This window comes from Hordeum vulgare, chromosome 7H (genome assembly GCF_904849725.1).
Source record: "Hordeum vulgare subsp. vulgare chromosome 7H, MorexV3_pseudomolecules_assembly, whole genome shotgun sequence".
In the NCBI taxonomy this organism is placed as follows: Eukaryota; Viridiplantae; Streptophyta; class Magnoliopsida; order Poales; family Poaceae; genus Hordeum; species Hordeum vulgare.
In genome coordinates, this window is record NC_058524.1 from 616,038,234 (window position 1) to 616,059,740 (window position 21,507).

The following is a 21,507-nucleotide window of genomic DNA, read 5'->3' on the forward strand; positions in this document are numbered from 1 at the left end:
GACGACCCCTCGACGATGCGGTAGCCGAGATCGAGCGGCTCAAGGCAAGGGTGGAGGATGTCAGCCACAGGAACGCCCGCTACAATCTCATCGGCGACTCCGGCACCAACTCCAAGACTTCTACTACGCTAGCAACTATTGTGTCCAAATCAGCGGCAGTACCAGACCTTATGCACAATGCCGCCAACCAACCATCGTCGTCAGCATTCCACACCATACGTGAGGTGTGGGAGGCTGCGACACGACATGGGGGGTGACCTCAAAAAGTTGATCACAAAACAAGGAAGTGGCCTAGAGGTGATATCGCTATGGGGAAGCCCAGGATCAACTATTGGTCTTGCCACCTCCATTATCAGGAAGGCGTACAATGGCCCTGAAATCTGTCAAGAATTCAAAATCCGGGCCTGGGTAAAGATGATGCATCCTTTTAACCTTGACAAGCTAGTTCCTCAAGAGCTTGCTCACTCAATTCTACGCGAGCTCTCACCAAGCAAAGGTGCTAGGTGCAGAGTTCCTTGGAAACATGAGAGCAGCAGCGGGTAGCAGGGGAGATGATCTTATGAAAGCCCAGGTCATTCAGCATATGAGCGATGAGCACGGGTATCTCGTCATTGTGGAAGGACTATCCACCATCACCATGTCAGAGTGGGAGGCCATCAGAATGTACCTGCCGGATAGTGAAAAAGGAAGCCGGGTTGTCGTGGAGGTGGAGCAGTTGGGGCTTGCACTGTCGTGCACCGGGGAGCCGTACCAAGTAGCGGAACTCGGACAATTTTCGGATGGTCGATCTCTTTGTGGTTAGATCAAATCACAACTACTCCCTCCGTTCACTTTTATAAGTGATTCCAATTTTAGCCACATACATTTTAAAATGAGTGAATCTAGACTCATTTTACATATAGATTCACTCACTGTACTATGTATCTGGTCAAATTTGAAATGGTACGTAGCGTGCCATATAAAAGTAGACGGATGGAGTACTTCCTTAGGGCTTGTTAAGTTTGCTGTGTTTTGAAGGTGATTACCATGGGCTGAGGTGGACATGCAAGTCAACAGACCCATCCCATCCAATCCATTTGGGGAGGAAATTAACGAACAAGCCCATATGTAGTCATAACTAATTAATTGCATATTGTATTTCTTGCTCACACTACTTACTACTCCCTCCGTTCCATAATATAAATCTTTTTAAAGATTCCACTAGAGAACTACATACGAATGTATATAGACATACTTTAGAGTGTAGATTCACTCATTTTTCTTTGTATGTAGTCCACTAGTGAAATCGCTTAAAAGACTTATATTTAGGAACGGAGGGAGTAAGAATTAATGCCCCCCTCGCGCCGGTCAGTCATTTTAGCAAAACCACTTTGTGATGATACCGATGAACTTATAATATGGTTCAAAAATTTCTCTCTCACCAGAAAAAGATCAAAGTCCTTTTCCTAGAAATATTAAGCTATAGCTGCATAATGGTGCCGGTGAATTCCCCAGTCCAGGTTTACTTATAACTAATAAATATTACACATATTGCTCTTGGCAGCGGCTTATCGAGGAGACAGCGCCTATGGGTAACTCGGACAGATTTGCGTCACTGGATTTCATCTCTGGCACACCTCTTCTTCGGTACAACCCCCTAATCACAAAGACGGCTGAGATTAAACGATACCCCTTCGTAACAAACGACAGGATGGTCTTTTCCCCGTCCCGACGTACGCGCATCATCCCGACGGGCGCCAGCTAACGAACCGGCGACGTACAGGAGCCCCGAAATACGCGTCGTACCCGCGTCCACCCGTTGCGACGTGGCGTCTTCACGTCGGTCTGACCGCAGTCAATCCGTCGGTTCCCGAGACCGCGCCATTAATCCCGCGCTGCGTCGTCAGTTCGCGTCGGTTCCCGACGTCGCCGCCATTAATCCCGCGCTGCGCCGCCAGTTCGCGCCGGTTCCCGAAGCCGCCGCCATTAACCACCGCGTCAGCGCTCCCGTCGCCAGCTCGTCTCGTCGGTTCCCAAATACGCCATTAATCGCCGCTTCAGCGCCCCGTCGTCCGATGCCTCCGTTAGCCCGTTGGTTCGCCGGCTCCCGAGGCGACGCCATTAATCGCGGCCCCGTCGTCAGAGCCCAATCACGTCGGTTTCTGACGCCGTCGCCGCTGGCCCGCTGGTTCGACGGCTCCTGAGGCGACGCGCATTCACTCCGGGGGAGTTACGCCGGCCAGCTGCCCCGTCGCCTCCCCTCAGGTACGTTCAGCTGGTGAGTCCAGAGGAAACCAGCGACGATGAGTTAGATGAGGAGACCCCTTCGTCCTCTCAGGTACGTTCAGCTGGTGTTTGTTTTGTAGCTGCTACTCCTAAGCAGGGCACGGGAGCTGGTCGGACCACATTTCCTATAAACACTAAAACACATTGGTTTGACCGTAATTTTATTTTTCAAAACACGCTATACGCCTCATATATGTGAAGTTTGTTTGTAGATCACGATCACCATTGAGTAATCCTCTAAAAGTTTGCTGCGGAAAAACATACTCCTATTCGAGGTTAGATATGCTTAGTTTCAAAAGCATTCAATCAACATAAATATTTTTGAAACGGAAACATTGATAACCTCGAATAGGAGTATGTTTTTTTGCCATAACTTTTTTTACATTTGGAATTTTGAGCATCTGAGAAAAATTCACTGGGCAAGCCCCGGTGAAATCGATTCCCAATTTTCTCTAGTTTTTTTTGATATATTAAACTTTTTTTTACGTCGTATGCAAAAGTTATGGTCGTTTTACATTTTTCCCTTTTTTAAAAAAGGGTCAAAATTCATATCTCAAAATTTGTATACCAACTAGGCACTAAAACCTAACTACATCTCAAAGGATTTTATTTTTTGAAGATTTTTGCATTTTTGTTTATTTTCTACAAAATTAAAAAAGACGGTCCAGGATGGGTAGAGTTTGAAAATTTCAGAATCCCCCTTTAGCCAAGAGTCCAATCATATCCGTCGACTACATTTGCTAGCACCGTCCCCGCCAGAATCACAACTAAGGTTAACCAAGCCAGAGTTAACCCTTTCTAACTTTATTTGCTATGTTGAGCTAAATGACCCTGAAATTGAAAAGAACTATAATGAACTCTGAAAATGTTGAAACTTGGCATGGTATCATCATTTCATCCACATAGCTTGTGCTAAAAAGTTAAGAGGGTTACGACAAAAACTGGATGCACTTCGTGTATAAACTGGACCATCTCCTCCGAAGTATCACGGTTTCGGACGAAAACCCATCTGCTAGAAAGATATTTTATTTTTTTACTTATTTCAACTTCAGACATTTTATGCATTTTGAGCATTCAATATAAACTATTCAAAACCACATCCTAAAATTCGACCCTTTATAACTTCATTTGCTATTTTTCATGCATTTAATGATTTTTTGACCTAAATGACCTTGAAATTGAAAAGCCCGATAAAATGAACTCTGAAAAGGTTGAAACTGGGCATCGTATCATCATTTCTCCCACATAGCATGTGCTAAAAAGTTGAGAGGGTTACGTCAAAAACTGGATGCACTTCGTGTACAAAATGAACAATCTCTTTCGAAGTATCAGGGTTTCGAACGAAAGCTCATCTATAGCAAAGGGATTTCATTTTTTTGAACTTATTTGAACTCCATACTTTTTGTGTGTTTAAAATACACCATTTATAGCCACATCATAAATTTTTAATATTTTCTGACTTCATTTGGTATTTTTCATGCATTTACTTACTTTTTTGAGCTAATTGACTCTGAAATTGAAAAGCACTACAAATGAACTCTGAAAAGGTTGAAAGTTGGCATGATATCATAATTTCACCTACATGGCATGTGCTGAAAAGTTGGAAGACTTACGATAAAAACTGGATGCACTTCGTTTACAAACTGGATCATCCTTCGAAGTATCAAGGTTTCAGACGAAAACCCATCTGCTACAAAGGCATTTTATTAAAATGATTTTAATTCCAGACTTTTTATGCATTCAATATGCACCATACTATAACATGTTAAAATATACAGAAAGTACTAACTAAAAATAATAAAAAACAACAATTAAATGACTAAAACAACTATATAAGCAAAACAATATTGTTTTAATTAAAATCCAAATTCAAATTATTCTAAAAATAACCAAATAAATCTTACTGTGATAACAATCTAACAGATGACTAGGAGAAAAAAGAATTAAATTAAAAACTATTTGTAAACTCAAGTTATTCACAATTTGGGTTTGAAGCAAATTTGAACAAATTCAAATTTAAACCATTCAAATTTAAAAACTAATTGCACAAACAGAAACTAGACAAAATTTTAAATCTAATGCAAAAAGAATCACTCAAAAAAAATATCCTAAAAGATATAAGCAATTTAAAACAGAAACTACAAACAGAAATAAAATATAAAAACAGGAAAAAAATAAAAAATACAAAACCCCTTTAGTCCCGGTTCGTGTCTCGAACCGAGACTAAAGGTCTATCCTTTAGTCCCAGTTCAAGACACGAACCAGGACTAAAGCCTCCAAACCGTTTAGTCCCGGTTCGAGACACGAACCTGGACTAAAGGTCCCTTTTGAAGCGGGACTAATGACCGACCGGCGCCCTTGCCGTTCGTATCGGGACTAATGCTAACATTAGTCTCGGTTCGTAATGGAACCGGGACTAATGTGTAAATTGAGCTGGCACGTAAGCCCCTTTTTCTACTAGTGAAATATCCTTAATACCGCTTCACATGGCACTGTCATTTTGGTGGGAGATCATCTCTTTACTGTCAGTATATATGAAACTTAGCTCTTAATTTGAAACAAGACGTAGATATATTACAACTTTAGTTCTATGTAAGTTTTTCTGCTCAACATCTATTTTCATTTCTTACTTGACTATCTAATTGTACTTTCGACTAAGATATATTTGTTTCTAACTTTATCTATGGCCTTCTTGGTGTTCAGATTGTGGACAGTATCTACAAGGTGAAACTGCAACTGGCCAAGTTTTTGTCTTCAAAGCCATATCTTGTACCGGGCCCAGACCCAGAATCACGGGTATATGCACTTTTCTGCTCCTTAGTTATCAAATGTACCAGCTCCTAAGAGCATCTCTAGCAGAGCCTAAACCGCCGGAACCTGAAAAAGGCCGGCGGGTTTACGGGCTGGGGGCTTTTTTTGCCGTAGCAGAGCCCGTATAATGCAACTGGCCCGTAAAGCGTTTTCGGTCGCCTGAGAATCCGAGGCGCGGATCCCTTCAAGTAGTGGCCGTGCGTTCATTTCCACGTCACGCCCGCATCCCTCCGCCGCCACCGACGAGCAATTGGTCGCGCTGCGACTCACCTCTGACGAGCAATTACTCGCACCGCCACCCAGATCCGGCTCCGCCGCGCCGCCATGCCACTGAAGATAAGGACCCCGAAGCGTGAGCCCCCCCCCCCCCCCCCATGTTGGACCCGTCAGATCTGTCTGACGAGGCGCGGAAGAGGGTGGTGCGGTCAGACGGTGCGAGGAAGAGGGCGGTGCACGCCTTCACCAATAACAACCTCCCAGTGATGGTGAACCTTGCGTACCGCGCCCTCCCGAAGTTCGACGGCCTCCGCGTGGCCGCTAGGCGCGGCGAGGGATGCTCGAGTTGTACGGGTAGCTCTTCCCGCGCCCTAGTGAGGACGGCGCCGAGCGAGGAGGAGCCTCTTCCGTAGTACGACGTCGGAGCTGAACCTCGTCCCCGACAACATGGTCGATGCCGTCGTAGTGACGCTCTACAAGCGCTCTGCCGTGAAGGAGGAGGAGTTCCGGACGTAGCGCCGCCACCAAGCCGATGTCAATGACGTGCTCCTCGAGAAGGCCATCGCTGCCTCGCTCGAGGAGCCACTCTACATCGGCTCTTCCGACGAGGAGTGAGGGGCCCCACCGTTATGTAGCCGCGCCGCCGCGACATATAGGTCGAGGCGCCGCCCCCAGGTAGATCAGGGATAGGGATAGGGCTAGGGCTAGTCCGGTGATCACCACCGGCGAGAATTGGTGTAATTAGTGATCGCAGCCGCCTCTTTTGTCTGTAAATTCGCGGCAAAATCAACAAATTTATATATGCGGGTTCTATTTACGGGCGCTGCTACCGCGTGATCGGTCGAAACCAAAAATAACCCTAGAACGCGAACTGAAAACATTCTGCGTTTTAGGGGTTTTGCTAGAGATGCTCTAACCTCCTACTATATGGTGTTTTCATTTAATATTTACTAACATACTGATATTGTATTAAACGACAACAAATAATGGAGCAAGATATCATGCATACAATGCATGCCAAGTAACTAGATAGTTTTATATAGACGTTGTTAGAGTTGTGTCGTATATTATTGTACAAGGTAGCTTACAGTTGGACTCTGAGTAGGATTGTGTTTAGACAGGATATGGAGTCATGTCCTGATAGGACAGTTGTATCCTAAGCTTCTCATATATAGCGAGGATAGACACACGATGTAACCTATGCCAACATAATAGCACAGGCACGCAGGGGAGCCGACGGCGTGTGCCAGCGTCCGGGCGGCCGGGGTGCGGTATTGTGACGGTCTCACGGGGAGGAGCGCCCGTAGTCATGCTCCGGGGATGTAGCCACATCGGTGAACCTAGTTAACAAATCTCGGTGTCGTGCTTGTGTGATTGCTTGGTCCTCGGTAGATCGACGAAAAGCCTCAGATTATTTTAACAAGTGGTATCATGAGCTAGGTTGTTCAGATCTAGAGGTGGAGTAGAATTTGTCGAATTGGTCGATGGTCGAGTCCTGCCAGTGGAAAAGATCGATGCAACGACAGGAGTTCTATTCGTCGAAAAGCAATCAGAAGCGACGACGTGTTCGGTTGGATCCTATGGAGACGCGTGCAAGCAGCGCAGGGGTGAGGCAGCTGGTTGGGTCGGACGAGGCAACTACATCGGATTGCATGAGGAGTCTCGACGAGATCGGATCGAACTCGAAACAATCAAGGTGAGGCGGTTTTGTTTGACGTGCGTGCTGCAAACCAACAGGCGCTAGCAGGTTCTGGAGAATTTGCCCCAATTTTGTCATGCATGCGGTAAGATGGGCCATTGGCACCAAGAGTGTGGTTTTGGAGAATTTGAAGAAGAGAAGCTGGAACGGGGTCCCTTTATTTTGGCCCCTAGAAGAGGTAAGGAAATGACCGTGGTGCTGGACAGCAGCGTGATGGGGGCCGGGGCCGTGGTGATCTCCCCAACCATCCTGAGTTTGGCCGTGGTAGAGGTGGTTTTGGTAGAGGAGATGGTGATCGAGGGACCATGGCATGATTTAATGGTGCCGCTAATGAAGACTTTGATCCTGCACAGCAGAGCTGGCGGTGGAACAGTAATACTCATATCACCCCAGATGAAAACCAAACAAATGCTAATCTAATGGATATTGCCCCGTCTGCGAAAAAACGTCTTGCTATGGGATCAGGGCCTGACGATACAGGCAATTTGTCGATGGTAGCTACTGATAAAACTTCTTTTGTAGTGCAGAGAGTGGATCAGTTGGAAAAGGGGCAGGATACAAAAAATGATCCGAAGGTAACGCCGCAGAAAAATCAGAACAAGAAGAAACTTAAGGCTCAGAATGGTGTAGCTATCGATTCTATTGATATTCGTACGAAAGGAACTGATGGCGATACTTATGAATCTGCAGCAAATTCTGCTCAGGGGATGGATGAAGAATCAACAAAACAAAATATCGAAGGTGGAGCTAACTCCTCTTCACTAGGATCGGCGGGCTCCCGAGAGGAGTCCGTCCGGACGCAATGAAACTCTTACCATGGAACTGCCGTGGCCTGGGTAATGCGGCGGCAGTTCGAGCGCTTCTGGATGTCCTGAGGCGTTATAATCCTGACGTGATATTCTTATCGGAGACCCATCTTGATCGTTATCCAGCGGATTGCATCCGTAGACAAGTTAATATGGATTTTAGTATTATACAGCCTAGTGATAGGAGACGTAGGGGAATCTTTCTGTGGTGGAAGGCAGAAATCAAAATTCATCAGATTTATGCTTGCCCCAATTATATTGATGTGAGAATTGAGGAAGAGCAGAATAAAATCTGGAGGTTTACTGGTATGTGTGGAGAGTTTAAATGAACTGAGAAATACAAAACTTGGGACATAATGAGATCGATATATCAGCAAAACAATCTTCCCTGGCTAGTTTTGGGCGATCTTAATGAAATCCTCTACTCCCATGAAAAAGAGGGAGGCAGGGTTAGGCCGGAGAGATTTACCAAAGCTTTTCATGATGCTATTGATAGCTGCGGCCTTGATGATGTTGGTTTCATTGGAGACCCCTTCACATGGCATAGAGGGGCAATGAGAGAACGCTTAGACAGAGGGCTTGCCAACGTTAGTTGGAGGCAAATGCAGTCACGTGCGGCCATCGTGCACTTGGAATATAATCACTCGGATCACCGACCGCTTATGTTGGATACTGAATATTATGCAGCAAACACTAGTGGTCCAAGAAGAATTCAAAGTTTTGAAGCGAAATGGTTTAAAGAAGAAGGTTTCAACGATATTGTGGAAGGACAGTGGTTGGCTGCTGCTTCAGGGAGTGGTGTGATCGACGTGTTGGACAGGTTAAAAGCCATGCATGCGGGCCTACATGCATGGGATAACCGTGTCTTAAAAAAGCCTAAACAACGCCTCCGGAAGGCCCAAAGAGAGCTGGAGGCGATCATGCGTGGTCCTTTAACAGCAGATAATGAAACAAAGAAGTATGAACTTGCTCAGCTTATTGAGAATTTATTAGAGCAAGAATAGATAAAATGGAGCCAACGTTCTCGTGCTAACTGGTTACAGAACGGTGACAAGAATACCTCCTTCTTTCACAGTTTTGCTTCGGCCAGGAAAAAACAGAATTTCATTAAGAGGCTAAAGAATGCAGAGGGAGATTCTGTGGAGGGCACTGATGCTCTCAAACCTATTATTCTTGATTATTTCTCTCAATTATTTTCTTCGGAGACTAACATAACTGAGCAGAATTTTCTTGATAAAATAGGTCCGAAAGTAACACAGGAGATGAATGATGCTTTGCTGGAACCATTTACTGATATTGATGTAAGGAAGGCAGTGTTCAGCATTGGAGACCTAAAAGCACCCGGTCCATATGGTCTCCATGCGTTATTCTACAAAAAATTCTGGCATCTTGTTGGTAACGATATTACCCATGCTGTTTTGCATGCGATCAATGATAAATCTCTACCTGCTAGTTGGAATGAGACCGTGGTGGTCCTGATTCCAAAAATTGAAAATCCTGAAGAGGTATCACAGTTTAGACCCATTTCACTTTGCAATGTTGTGTATAAAATAATTTCGAAGATGCTTACGGCGAGGTTGAAGGTTATACTGACAGATATTATTTCTCCTACTCAAAGTGCGTTTGTTCCAGGAAGGCTTATTACTGATAACGTCCTAGTGGCTTATGAATGTGTTCACAAGATCAAGAATAAAAGGAAAGGTAAAACTGGTCTTTGCGCAGTTAAACTTGATATGCATAAAGCGTATGACCGGGTTGAGTGGAGTTTTTAAGGAAAGTAATGGTTCGAATGGGTTTTGATGAGAATTGGGTGAATTTAATTATGGCTTGTGTTACCTCGCTTTCCTATTCTGTCAGATTCAACTCTCAACAGACGGAAAGTTTTACTCCAACCAGAGGTATTCGCCAAGGGGATCCTTTATCCCCTTATTTGTTCTTGTTTTGTGCAGAGGGGATATCAAGTGCGTTATTGCATGCAGAGGAGATTGGTGCCATATAAGGAGTTAAGGTGTGCAGAAATGCACCGTCGGTTTCACACCTGTTATTCGCTGACGATTCCTTAATCCTCCTGAAAGCAGACTTAAGTAATGCAATCTCGTTGCAACAAGTTCTTGATTCCTACTGTGATAACTCGGGACAAATGATAAGTGTGGCCAAGTCCAGTATATTTTTCAGCCCAAACACGCCTGTTGAAGAGAAGGTAAATATTTGCAATACACTACGAATCAATACGGAAGCTCTTTCTGATAAGTATTTGGGTCTTCCTGCAATTGTTGGGGCTGATAGAAGCGATTGTTTTCTGCATTTTGTGGAGAGGGTCATGCAAAGAATTAAAGGTTGGAAAGAAAAACAACTGTCCATTGGTGGGAAAGAGATTCTCTTGAAGGCTATTGCTCAATCAATCCCAGTTTATGCAATGTCAGTTTTTCTTCTGCCAAAAAATGTTTGTAAAAAGATCACTGATGTTATTTCACAATTTTGGTGGGGAGATGATGATCAGGGGAAGAAGATGCATTGGTATGCATGGTGGAAATTATGTTTCCAAAGAAAGATGGAAGATTGGGGTTTAGAGATTTACACTCTTTTAATCTTGCGCTTCTAGCAAAGCAGGTTTGGAGGCTAATTGATGAACCAAACTCCCTCTGTGCTAGAGTTTTAAAAGCAAAATACTACCCAAACAACGATATTCTCCAAGCAGGATCAAAGTCGGGTTGATCTTTCACATGGCAAAGTATTATGGCTGGTATCCAAACTTTCAAAAGAGGTTGCATTTGGAGAATTGGTAATGGTGATTCGGTTAACATTTGGAGAGACCCTTGGATTCCAAACAGCCCGGATAGGAAAATCTTAACCCCTAAAGGAAATTGTATCCTGAATTATGTGTCTGAATTGATCGACCCAACTACCGGGGGTTGGGATCAGGAGCTGATTATTTCTATTTTTCACCCTCTTGACGTGGACAGAATATTAGAAATTCCGGTTAATTTGAATGCTTTTGAAGACTTCCTGGGATGGAAAGGTTCTAGGTCTGGCCTCTTCTCTGTTCGCTCCGCATATCACATTGAATGGCGCCACCAGTTCAACGGAGTGACATGCCGATCACTGATACAAGGTACATCCGTTAATAACCCGACATGGAAAACTCTGTGGAATTTGAAGGCTCCAGCAAAGGTAAATTTTTTTTGTTGGAGAGTTTTGCATGGCATCCTTCCCTTGAAAAATATTTTGTTCAATCGTCACATTGGTACAAGTGGAATTTGCCCTGTTTGCAACCAAGAACCAGAAGATATCATGCACATGGTTTTTAAATGCCCTGAAGCTGTCATCATATGGCGCCAGCTTGGTCTTCAAAATGATATAAATAATGAGATTCGTGATGGCCGATCGGGCTCTATTGTTCTGCAAGAAATCTTTAAGCTGCCACCAGCTACAGTGCCTGGATACGACAAAATCAAACTACAAGATACTGTTGCTGTCGCTGCATGGTATATATGGTGGCTTAGACGTCGTCGTACTCATGGGGAATCAGTTCCTCCGGTTAAAAAATGTGTATCTTCAATCCTGGCAATTGTGGCAAACTCGGCCGCTGGACATCGAGTTGATAATTCGCCGCTGAAAATCTCCTGGGAAAAACCACGTGCTGGTTTTCTAAAAATTAATGTAGATGCAGCGTTTGCAATTGAAGATCGGTCTGGCGCAACTGGAGTTGTTTTGAGAGATAGCCAGGGTGTCTTTGTGGCTGCATCTTCTGTTTTCATACCTCATGTGGCGTCGGCTTCAATGGCTGAAGCTTTGGGTATGCTTCACGGACTCCAGTTTGCTAAGTACTTGGGGTATAACAGAATCCAAGCCGAATCAGATAATTTGGAAGTGACCGAGCTGTGCACGGGTGAGAAGAGGATCTGGAATGAAGCTACAACGGTGTATGCTGATATTATATCCACGACAGGATCAATTGGGACTGTTTCCTTTAGTCATTGCAGGAGGGAGGCTAATGAGGTGGCTCATGGTCTTGCAAGGAATTGTTTTTTTAACAAAATTTCTTGTATTTGGGACGATGAGCCCCCTAGGTTTATTTTAGACAAACTCTTGAATGATGTAACTATGATTTGATTGAGAGGCAGCAAGTTTCTTACGCACTCGTTTCCTTGTCAGGGTACCTTTGGGGACTGGCAAGATTTTTAATGAGACGGCTTGCTGACCTAATATATGTGGGGTAAAATTTCAAAAAAGAAAAAAAAGAAAAACAGGCGCTAGCAGGCTGGCCCAGGCAGGGCGGGCCGGGGCGTGGACCCTCGGCTGGGCAGTAGGCCATGCTCCATCTGATGCCGCAGGGTGTACAAGGCCTACGCGCTGGAGGCGTGTAGCCCGAAGTGTGGCTCGTGTTTGGGGCGTGGAGGCTGGCGTGCAATAAGTGCAAGAGCTGCTACACGACGTGTTATGCATAGCCCAAGAGAAGAAAACAAGCACGAGGTTTGTTGGTTAAAAAAAAAGACAACCTGCATAAAGGTATGTACGTGGCATTGGGATGCAACACTATTAAAGAAAAAAGAGTGTTGGAAGTCTTGGAGATACGCTTGGTGTATCATGGAGCTAGTAATAAGTCCGATTTTCCTTTGGGTGTGTTGCAAATTGTGCACGTGGTTTTACCAGGAGATGGGAGGTTGACGACGTGCGTACAAGGCTCGGCTGAAGTCTGGAGCGCGTCGTGATAGGGATCATGTAAACACAGGGCGTCAGGCAATGCATGGAGATGTGTGGAGGGCACGACGCAGGGTGGAGCATGGTTGCAGTCGGTTAATTTCGGCTAGTTTGGACTGAACAGTCTGACATATCGATGGGGATGTCGGTTGAAGCAGAAGACGGCGATGATTTCAGCAACGACGACATAGGAGCGTGATGCTGATGGTGGCCAACTTCTGGGGCGTGGAAACACGTGGTGCGGGCATGATGGCTTGTGCGGCTTCGACAGACTATGACGCAGGGTTGATTCAAGGCAGTGCACACATAAGAGCTTGAAGTCGACAGGGCGCGGGGTAGCACAGCTAGCTACATGGAGTCATGTTGAAGGTGGAGCTGGAGTCTAGCGGAAGACTTCACTCTGTGCTGATGGAGGGGCTACGGCGTAAGAATTCGGAGAATCGTAGCCTATTTCAGTGGGATAGCGAGAGACGCGTGGATCAGATTGGGTACCAGTGGTCTGATGTAGACGTGATACTCGGCATTGGTCGGTAATGATCGATGGTTCTCTGCAATAGGGGGTTTGAGTGGTGTGGGTAGGCAGCCCTAGAGACTCGACCAGGACAGCAGAGGCTCGATGGGTGATAGCGGCGAGGCGTGCGATAAGCACAGGACACGTCGACAGACCAATGCACTGGTGGTCAGACATGTGGTCAGACAAATTGTTAAAAGGGTGCTGAAGCAGTGTTGGCGAGTATCGGATTCAAGTTGATGATTGGGTCTATCGGTGACAGTTTGATGGACGGGAGTTTACCATGGAGAATCTGAGAAAGTGACGAAAAGTTTGAATTGTCATAAGCGGAGAGAGTAAATGACCGTATATTCTGTGGGGTTCAATGCACATGGCAAAGTGTGTATGACAAGTACATAAGGAGGCGGAGTGCTATAGCTGTGGGACATGTCAGAGACTATACGGGAAAAGGGTGAGATAGCTGTGAATTAGACTCGGGGTGACACAAGGTGACGGTGAAATTCCTTCAAATTTCATACGGACGGTCAAGAAAGAGCAAGGATGTTGAGTTCAGGTAACTCTTATATGTGGCATTCAATATGTGGGTTGTTCACTTTCATGCAGGTCAGTGATCAGTGTGTGATGGCGTTGAATGGATACTCCAGAAGTTGAAAGCACAAAGTAGAGTAATAAGGAACTTAACTTTGCTCGAGGGTTGACTGTGAAGAAGACGAGAAGGGACTACAGTTGCAGGTGGAGTCACATGAAGTCTGGGAGTAGCAGTGGTGCTCATGACGTATCTCAAGTCCAATGTACATGGAAGTTTGACGCATGGATGAACTCAAGGTGGTGGAGAATATTCACCAAGGTGGAGTTTGTTAGAGTTGTGTCGTATATTATTGTATAAGGTAGGTTACAGTTGGACTCTAAGTAGTATTGTGTTTAGACAGGATATGGAGTCGTGTCCTGATAGGACACTTGTACCCTAGGCCTCTCATATATAGCGGAGGTAGACACACGATGTAACCTATGTCAACATAATAGCACATACACACTGGTGAGCCGGCGGCGTGTGCCAGCGTCCGGGCGGCCGGGGTGCGGTATTGTGACGGTGTCACGGGGAGGAGCGCCCGTAGTCATGTCTCGTGGATGTAGCCATATCGTTGAACCTCGTTAACAAATCTCGGTGTCGTGCTTGTGTGATTGCTTGGTCCTTGGTAGATCGACGGAAAGCCTCGAATTATTCTAACAGACGTGATAACACAAAACATTACACTAATGGTACTGCATGTTGTACATAGTAATAAACATGGAACTATGAAACTATATCCCATACATAATTAATAATTAATTATCACAGTGTAGCTTCATGAAAGCAAGATTATTAATTGTTCTAATTACAGTTATATGTATCTTGCAGAAGAAACAGAGGAATCATCTTTTGTGTCGCAAATTCTCTAGTAGGATGGTAGAGGCATGCAAATGGATCACCAAATCTAGACTTATTGGGCATTATCATGAGTGGACGGACCTTTGCCGTAACTTAGGGAAGGGTGTGATCTCTGTATGGGGGATTGCAGGGGTCGGGAAATCAGCTCTAGTGAAAAGCGTATACTACAGCAATATGAATAAACCAAAATCATCCAGGCATGAGACGTTATGCTTGTGGCATCCTGTCACAAGTCACAAAGCACAGTTGGGTGGATGTGCCCCACCCTTTTAGGTCCTGTTTGACACCACTCAGATTATATAATCCGATTTTTATAATCTATTATGTTTTCAAACAAGATAGATTATATTACAGTTTATAAAAACTAGATGGTTAGATTATTAAAAACTCATAATCTACTCTACCCCAGCTAAAATCAGATTATGGATTACTAATGACCCATCATGCTTGGAAACTTGGAGATAATTACCTATTACCACCGTCATCATCCTTCAAACATGCCCACCTAGATTATTACCTTTGCAGCTAAAAAATAGAGGGCAGACATGTCATTGTACAATATAAAACCTGGATTACAGTTTATATAATCTGGCCTCCAAACATGCCCATCTAGATTATTTTTATAAACCAGATTATATAATTTATCTTCATAATCCAGATTATTATAATCTATTGTGGTTCCAAATAGGGCCTTAGTTTGATAGAATTTTCTAGACGTCTGCTTTTGGATTTTCATACGGATTTTTTTTTTGGAAAAAGGAGGTTAAACCTCCGGCCTCTACATCAATCGATGCATGCATCCATCTTTATTAATTATTCCACAAAGGTCTAACAAGATTATACATCTATCCACCCAAAGCCACCACTCACACATACAAACTCGATAATGTGGAGTGCTCTCACTTCACATATCTAAGACCAGTGTTGTCGCCAATCCATCCACATAACGTATCGGGAGCAACAGCCGGTGCAGCACACCTAAAACGCACACCTCACGCACACGTTTACAAGCCGCCATCATCATCGAACCACTAACCCATCTTCAGAAAAGAGATCCGCATCATCCATGCCAGTCCAAACATCCGTCGACGCCACCACGGCGCCCAACGACGCCACCGCCCTGCGCTCATCCGTCCAGATGCGAAGGCATGACTCAGCGTAGCACCTGTCGGCCAGGCATGACTTGACAGCTCCACCGAAATTCCGTGCAAGACGAAGCCGCTCCACCTCCTGCCTCAGTCTGCCAGCGCTGCTCCACAAACGATGCTCCCAAAAAAGAAATGGCACCGCAGTACCGCCATCGTCGGATCTGGAAGACCAGATCCTAGGGTTTTCCCCCGAAGCAGTGCCCACCACCAGCAATCGTTCATGACCCACACAGTGCCCACCACTATTCAGCCCTCTAGGCGACGCCTTCAGGAAGGTCACGACGTCAAGGACGCTGCCGCCGCCCACCGGAGTTAGGGTTTTCACCCGAGAGGCAAGGAAGGGGAGCAGAGGAGCAGACGTATACCGACGTCTCCAAAAAGAATAACGGCGCCCTTGAGCGTCGTCGTCGGCGCGGCCGGCCTGGGCCAACCAAGGGGTTTCCCCCAATCCGAATCTTCTCCACCGGCTTCACCCGCAGGTAGGGCCCCGACAACCACGCCGGCACCGCCAAGAATCCGCAGGAGAGAGGCCCACATCAGGGCTGGAGAACAACGGCCAGATCTGGCGCCGCCGGCCGCCATAGTAGCCACGTGACGGCTGACCAGGCAGCGGCCGACGAAGGGGAGCAGCACACCACAACGACGCTTCCAAGAAAGATAGCGGCACCCGCGGGCGTCGCCGTCGCGGCTACGATGAGGACCAGAGCAAGGATTTCTTCCGGAGCTGCGCTGAACATCCACCGCCACCGACCGCTGAGCATGGCCGCCACACACCACCACGACCCCCAGGCAGGGTCACGGGTCACCGCACCGCGCGCCCTGGCCACCGCAGTCGCGCCCGGCCGCCGCTCCCTACCACCATGGTCGCGCGCCCCGCACAAATCCGGCCATGGCAGCCCCGGATCCGCCTCAGGCGCCGCCGGTGGGCGAGATCTCGCCGGATCCCGCAGCCGCCGACGCGGGGCGCCGCCGCCAGAGCCCGAGGGCCGACGCGAGGGGCCCCGCCGCCGCCATCCCCGGGGCGTGCGCGGCTTCGCCGGCGTCCCCTCCGGCAGCGGCGAAGCGGGGAGGGGGTGGAGAGGGGGGGCGGTGGCGGCGCGGGAGGGTTGGCCTGTGACGACGCGGGGAGGGGGCAGAGATGGGGGCCGGTGGCGGCGCGAGACGACGTCCCCGAGTTAGATCGCCGGCTTCTTTGGACGCGCTGGTCTTCCCCCGTTCAAACTGATCCGATTTTCCCGGTCCTCGCTTGCCAAAATAAGGACGGATGCAACGTTGGATTTTCATTCGGATGATGTTGATGCACAAGAAACGGAAGCAGTTGGTATGATTGAAGGGCAGGACCCAATACAACGGTGTTGTAAGTTTATGCGTCAGGAATATGTTTTTGTTGTTATTGATGGTCTTCGCTCCACAGATGACTGGGACTACATTAGAGATGCATATATACTTATCCAAGCCTATTGAAGGATGTATAATTGTCATTACAAACGAAGAAAAAATTGCCACGCATTGTGCAGATAACGAAGATAGAGTGATCAACGTTAAAGGTCTAGAAGCTGATGTGGCCCTTAATCTCTTCACAAAGGTACTGTGTGTTTGTTCTCAAGCATTAACGTGGTATCTTGTTTAGTAAATTTACTCTACATAATTTCCTGTATACTAAATGTTTGTGTGTCTGTGGGAACAATAGGAAGAAATTAAATAGAAATACATAAAGTAAGCTATAAATTTAATGGGAAAAAAGAGAAGCATGCTACACACCAATATGGTAGTTCCACAGAATCATCAAATTTACATCAATTGAAGAACTGCGAGTGCGTGCCAAGCCACCCTGGTTCAAGTCGCAGCTACGGCTGCGTGCGCTCGAATAAATCGGGATTCACATCTACCTAACAACGTAGAATCAAGGGAGCGACTATTGCCCCTTTGGGCACGTTTTTGCATACTATATGTCGTATAGTTTATGTTTCCTTTATTTGTTTTCAACTAAGTCTTTGGATTAACATATATTTCATATTTTATTTTACCTTCTGAAATTAAGCTCATAACCTAACTAACTCTTATAAATATAACATTTTATACACGACTTTGGTGATGGATTCAACTTAAATTAGAGTAATTAACTTTCTTATGTTTAAATTTGTTAATGTGTTCAACTCATATTACAACATAATTACCGCGCTTCGGTTATACTATTTAAACATTGATCTTGTACATATTTCTAAATTTAATTTATTTCTTGATGGTAGGTAGCTTGGAACAAAAGAAAATTGTCTTCCGAAGGGGTGAATCTTTCAAGACGCACGATAACTAAGTGTGGTGGGCTACCCAAAATTATAACCGCTATCGGCGATTACTGCAGATTGAGCGCATACAACTGGCCCCATGACCCCTTTCATGGTTTAAGGATTATAAATGATAACTTTATGGGTATTTTGGAGACTGACCCAAAATTCCATGGTTTGCGGGGTCTATTTTCTTGGATGGGGTCCTACTTTGATGATTGTCCGGATTCACTCAAGCCATGTATCTTCTACCTGTCAATCTTCCATTTTGGCCATGTTATTAGGAAAAGGCGTTTGCTGAGGCGGTGGATCGCCGAGGGTTATTCCAGGGACACATCGGGTAGTAGTGCAGAAGAGAATGCAGAAATTTTCTTCGGTGAGCTTGCAAAGTTGAGCATAATCCAGCAGGAGCAGTCACCAAGCAAGGTGGATGTGTTTCAAGTCAATATATAGTTTCTTCCGTGAATACATCATTTCACGGCCAATGCAGGATAACCTTGTGTTTGCATTGGAGGAACATTGCGACGTGAACTCACAACGTGGTGGACAACATCTGGCCATCGGTGCAAGCTGGGACAGAGCACGGATTCTATTGGAGAGCATGGAGTTATCACGGCTGCGGTCATTTACGGTGTTTGGGGAGTGGAGGTCATTTTTCATCTCGGCCGATGTCAAGATGAAATTGCTCCGTGTGCTGGATCTAGAGGATACATTGGGTGTAACAGATGGTGACCTTGAGAGGATTGGAGAGCTACTGCCACGCCTCAAGTACCTCTCCCTTCGAGGGTGCAATGGCGTAACTCGTCTGCCAAGTTCACTCGGTGGCATGAGGCAGTTGCAGACTCTGGATATAAAAAGCACCTCCATTGTCATGCTACCACCGACTATCATCAAGCTGGAGAAGCTGCAGTACATTCGTGCTGGCACAAGTCATTGTGTACCAGCATCGTCAGAAGAAAACAATGGCGAACACCATGTAAGAGTGATAGTTCAAGCACAAGCCAAGAACTAGCGGTAGAAATACCACCGCGGGCGGACGGTGATGGCGGGAGAATAAGCCAAGCACGACCAGCATTAGCTGCAGCAGCAGATGATGGTGAGTCCCAGGCGTCAACAACATCGAGAAACAGGCCACATGGTGGCTTGGTATTCAGCCGCTTGTCCAAGTTTTGCCGAAAAGGTCATGTTAGCAGCGCAGATGATGGTGTACAGTTTTCGGTTTGTGCAACAAGAGGGATAGGAAAGTTGAAGGCTTTACATACTCTTGGTGTTGTCAATGTTCAAGGTGCAAGTGGAAATGTCGTCCTGGGAGAGCTCAAGAAGCTTGCACAGTTACGCAAGCTAAAGTTGTGCGGCATTGACCGGGAAAACTGGAAGGATTTTTGTGATGCCATATCCGGCCACGGATATCTCGAGTCTTTGTCAGTTCGACTCGATGAGGAGGAGGAAAAACCGACGGGTGCTGATATAGTCTTTGGCCGTTTCAGTGAAATACCGGAGCCACCCAGGACCCTGAAAAGCCTCAAGGTGTATGTATGGGAGGAAGAGTGCACACATATCGCCGGTCTGGATGAAGCAGCTTCACAGTCTGAATAAGATGGATCTCGAGTTGACCGTATCATCCCAAGCAGACATAGGTCCTGTTTGGTTCCAATAAGTCAGGTGACTTATAAGTCAGGTGATTTAAAACTAGTGATTTATAAGTCACGCCTGTTTGGTTGTCATCTAACTTATAAGTCACATTTTCATGCAAAAGTGGATGACTTATAAGTTTTAAGTTGGGGTGGAGCAACTTATGACTTATAAGTTGGGGTGACTTATAAGTTGAATATGTTTGATAAAATAAATCACTTTTTGCACTTTTCAACTTATAAGTTGATGACTTATTTGGAACCAAACAGGGTCATAGACGCGCTCACAGAGTTGGCACGTCACAGTACCTTGCCGCGTGTTTCTGTCAAGCCAACTGAAGACGACGAGCTCAAGTTTTATTGGGGGGATCGGGGCCATGATATTTACATAGTCACAAACACCCTCGAGATCTATTGCAGCAACTACAAGTTAAGGTTGCTCTTTCAGGATCGGGAGGCAGAACACAACTTGGGACAGGTGGGAGTTATAAAGATACCAACCAGGCAGCTAGGTGTTAGGCTGCTCATAGTGAAGAGTAACATATAGTAGTATCATGCATATGTTACTATTGTATGATACTACCTTCATAACGCATAGTATCATATGTGATCTCATTTATGTTGAAGCCGTAGATCAACTAGGCATAGATAGATCCGGTGTTACCATTGTACTCACCTAATCCCGAGCCTGATGAACTCCCAGCGCTGGCCATCGGTGCGGTGGGGTCGTCGGTGGCGTGAGGGAAGAGTGTAGCCGAAGGTGGTGCTTCCCGTGAGCACTGCGCTAAACCCTAGATCGGAAGGGGATTTAGGTGGGGAGTCTGGCGGCGCGGTGAACCTCGTACCGTGCGCCCCGGCCCCCACCACTTTATTTATAGCGCAGGTCACACAGGCCCACCAACCATAACGGGTTGGGCGCCCCCGATCAGGGCACATAGATCAAGGGCCCGGTGGGCCGTTGGACCCACGCGGAAGAGATCAACCTAACATTCTCCCCCTTGATCTCAACTTTCACTTTGACTTTATACTTTTATTTGTTACATCACATATAGGCGTGTAGAGCATGTCTCATCGTCACAGCTTAATTGCCGATAGAATCATACAACCACTACACACCTTTTGTTTTGAAACAAATTCATTTACTTCTGGGCCTCTTATTATCCAAGAATCATAGGCTTTCCATCAAACCCATGCCGGCTAAGTGTTCCTTGAACACACTGGGTGGTAAGCCTTTCGTTAGCGGATCCGCAAGCATATACTTCGTACTTATATGCTCGAGACTTATAGTTTGATCCTGGATTTTATCTTTCACAACATAATACTTTATATCTATTGTCTTGGCGGCATTGCTGGACTTGTTATTGTGGGCATAGAATACTGCGGGCTGGTTGTCGCAGTATATCTTTAGTGGCTTGTGGATACAATCTACCACTTTCAAGTCGGGTATAAATTTCTTTAGCCATATCACCTGCCCGGTGGCTTCAAAACATGCTATGAACTCTGCTTGCATCGTAGACGATGCAACTATGGTCTGTTTAGAGCTTTTCCATGAAATAGCTCCCCCTGCGAGAGTGAACACGTACCCAGACGTGGATTTTCTATCATCTCTATCTCCCGCAAAATCGGCGTCTGAGTACCCTTTTATCTCTAGGGAATCAGATCGCCTATATGTCAGCATGATTTCCTTTGTGCCTTGCACATAACGCAAAGCTTTCTTTGCCATCTTCCAGTGCTCTTGGCCTGGATTTGCTTGATATCTACCGAGTACTCCGGTGATAAAAGCTAAGTTGGGGCGTGTGCACACTTGTGCATACTGTAAACTTCCAACAGCCGAAGTATACGGTATTGTTTTCATTTCATTGAGCTCGTACTGATTCTTGGGACATTGATATTTCTCAAAACTATCGCCCTTGACTATGGGAGCATGTGTGGCTTTGCTCTTATGCATATTATACTTTTGGAGAACTTTCTCTAAATATGCTTTCTGTGAGAGTCCTAAGACTCC

At 45.9% G+C, this 21,507-nt stretch overlaps 1 pseudogene; it reads left to right on the plus strand.

Moving 5' to 3' along the window:
* The first annotated feature begins 18,012 nt into the window (after positions 1 to 18,012).
* LOC123409541 lies at positions 18,013 to 19,467 on the plus strand (annotated as a pseudogene).
* Positions 19,468 to 21,507: the final 2,040 nt, after the last annotated feature.